The sequence below is a fragment of the Pteropus vampyrus genome, unplaced genomic scaffold (assembly GCF_000151845.1).
Source record: "Pteropus vampyrus isolate Shadow unplaced genomic scaffold, Pvam_2.0 Scaffold80, whole genome shotgun sequence".
In the NCBI taxonomy this organism is placed as follows: domain Eukaryota; kingdom Metazoa; phylum Chordata; class Mammalia; order Chiroptera; family Pteropodidae; genus Pteropus; species Pteropus vampyrus.
In genome coordinates, this window is record NW_011888861.1 from 7336122 (window position 1) to 7339339 (window position 3218).

At 39.0% G+C, this 3218-nt stretch overlaps 1 pseudogene; it reads right to left on the reverse strand.

Moving 5' to 3' along the window:
* Positions 1-1480: 1480 nt before the first annotated feature.
* On the reverse strand, positions 1481-1599 carry LOC111741637 (annotated as a pseudogene).
* Positions 1600-3218: the final 1619 nt, after the last annotated feature.

Sequence of the window (3218 nt, forward strand, 5' to 3'; positions counted from 1 at the left end):
GTATATGATCTCATTTAACCTAATGATAGGGAATTGCATCCTAGGAAAAGAAAATAGTATAGAAACACTAGTCACAAAAGACAGAAAAATGGGGATACCATATTGGTTGAGAGTTGGATGGGTAAAGGTGGGGGCATTTAGAGTGTTAAAAGCTAGGTTTCAGAGTGTTAAGAATATCCGACAGAGGATTATTGAAGTGAAAATATATGAGAAAAGGCACGAAAAAAAAGGAGGTGACAAAAGTCCATGAACAAGGGCCTAACTCATATGAACCCAAGAATTCAGGCATGCCTGGGCCTGTCTAGAGGCCCAAGTGGCCTTAGGAAAAATACACTGATAAGACATGCTGAGGCTGAGGGCTAAAATCCAGAAACAGGGCTCTCCTGGAAGAGAGACCACTTCGTACCATCCAGGTCTGGTCCTAACGAGGATAGAGAGGCAAAGTGACTGAGATTGGCTTGGGGCTCTAACTAGTGTGAGACACAACACACAGATTATCTTCTAGACTGCCCTTAAGCAGAATGAACTTGGTGACTAGAGGACTAGGGGATCATAAAGAAATGGGAAATAGAGTGCTGAATTTCTGAAAGAACAAGAAGAAACTGAGAACTCAATATAGCTCAGTGTCCTAGGAACAAAAGTATGAGGGTATAATCCAGTTCAGTGAGCCAAAGATAAACACAGTGAGGATCACAGCAACATTATCACCAATGAGGAAAGTGAAATAGAATGCAAGCTTTGTGGGTGGCCATGGGGAAAGCTGAAGACCAGAGACTAACATGAAGAGGTGGGAGAAGAAAGCCATCTTGAGAGATAGAAGAACATGGAAGCCCCTCTCAAGGAAAGTTCTGTAAGAAGCCTGATGTGGACCCCAAGAAGAAAGATTCATTTGTTGTGAACCCCAAGAAGGGATTCATTTGCTGATATAGACAGACTCCTCAAGGTCAAATGAGGGCCCAAATTTTGTAAATAATAAATTGTCTAGCTGCCATTTGCTGACAGAAGCGTCTCATGTACTCTGTATACCAGGAGGAATCTCTGACTGAATTCTCAGCTTCCCACACTGTGCCCTGCCTGTTTACACCAGTTGAGTCAGCCACTTCAGGAAAGCCCTGGTTTCATCTTTCAACCAATGGACTGAGACCTACCCTGTCCAATCAGAACTGCAAAATTTAGATATTTCATTTACATAAAACAGACCTAATCAGGAATCTAGGTGGGAACTTTTGCTATAAAAAGTGGCTTCTTCTTTGTCTCCAAGGGACACAATTTAAGTTGCTACCTGAATTTGTGTCTCTGAGGCTACAGCTCCTTTTACTAAAATAAATGCTTTTTATTTTTTATTATAGTCTAAAATTAATGTGTATTTACATTGGGATACTAGTGGGTGCTAAACTATAGATTTCTGTTTTATTGCTGTTACTTATAATCCTATTAAACCTCAGGCTATAGTGGCTCAGAAAACTTTTTTTTTTCTTTATGCCTACAGCACCCGTTCTTACTTAGAGGTCTCCCATCCAAGTACTAACCAGACCCGACCCTGCTTAGCTTCCAAGATCAGACAGGATCGGGCATGTCCAGGGTGGCATGGACACAGACAGAAAAATTCTTGAATAAGGGTTTTTTGTAAAGGAAGATACTCTGGTTATTCTGGAGGTTAGGCTAGTAGAGAAACTACTAGCTTCTCTCTCTTTCCACCTTAATTTAAATTTAGGATGGAGACAGATAATACTTTTTGTCCAGGCTAGATTTCAGAACTCTGGAGACAGTCTACATAGGAGTTAGAAGCAGGGTCCAATAGACCCAATATCAAACTATTCACTAGCCCATAGACTGAGACCAGGGTAACCTCTTTAACTTCAATCCTCTCAACAGTTGAATGGAAATTATAATAGTATATAACTCTTAGAATAATTGAGAATAATAAATGATAATATGCCTTCAGTATACCTACTATATAGCCCTATGGAGCATTCAGAGCACTAGTAATTAAAAGAGGGCAGCCCAGATCAGGAGTAAATTTCCACATATTACAAATAAGATTCTATTCAGTGCCAACTACGAGCAACCTCAGGAAGTAGTTGAAGCAGAGTTAATGAGCCAGGAACCAAGGGAGGGGAGTGAGGGTGAGGGCCTATTGCTGTCTGTTTGCTATGTACAACGAAAGATCTTCTACTGTGCCCACTAAGCAGTCCATCTTAATCATCTTCAGGACAGACTCCTAAAATGCCACTCCTTTTTTCATCTCCTTCAACTGAACCACTAACAGATAAGCTCTAGTACAAGGAGTATGCATAGAGCACATGGTATATTTGGGAAAGAACTGAATTATCCTACTTTCAGCCCCTGAAATAGTGCATGTTTATGCATGCACACATGTGTGCCTGTGTATACATGTGTTCTTAAATACATGGCCATGTGAGTGTTGGTGGCAGTGAGTGTGTTTCAGAGAGTATCTTTAATAGTCTTGTTTTATAACCTGGACTAATCTAGGTAATCTTGATCTTTGATGCATTTTAAATAGAAGAGAATGGGATTTTATCATCTCTACAGGACAATCTCACAATCTTTGTCAGATAGGTTAAAAATTAATAATTAACTAGGATAGTGTATAAGAACAATAGCTGTAAGTTTCCAAGGAATGGATGATGTACCAGCATATAGATAAATTCCCTTTGGTATAGGAATTCAAGACAGAAATCTATGATATTACCCACTGGAATTCAATTATCCACAGTTCTTTATCTCCCCCCTCCCCCTTAATTTTCTACAGTTCTTACTTTAAATTTTGAAGAAGTTACCATGCTGGCTCTACAATGCTTTATGTTTCTGTTATTTTGATTATTTACATTTGTTTTTTTCTGAGTACATTTATTTATTTTCTGACAGTGAAAATGGTAATAAGACTCTCCCAGGGGTTTATTCCTCTCACAGAGTAGTGTGCATGAAAGAACAAGGAGGCTTTGGCCATTTCACAAGATCCTGGCCTCACCCAGCAGGCTCGTGCTTTGCACACGTGTTGGAATATATATAAATTTGTACACACTATGTTAAAATAAATTTGAAAGGAACCAACTAAAAAATGCTTCTAGTCACATTAGATTCTTAAAAATATATATTCGCTCCCATTGTACAAGGAGCCCATGTTTTTCACAGTCTCTTTTACTTGTGAATTCTCCGATCTGGTAAAATTAGAAGTTTATGTTTCTCAAATTTCT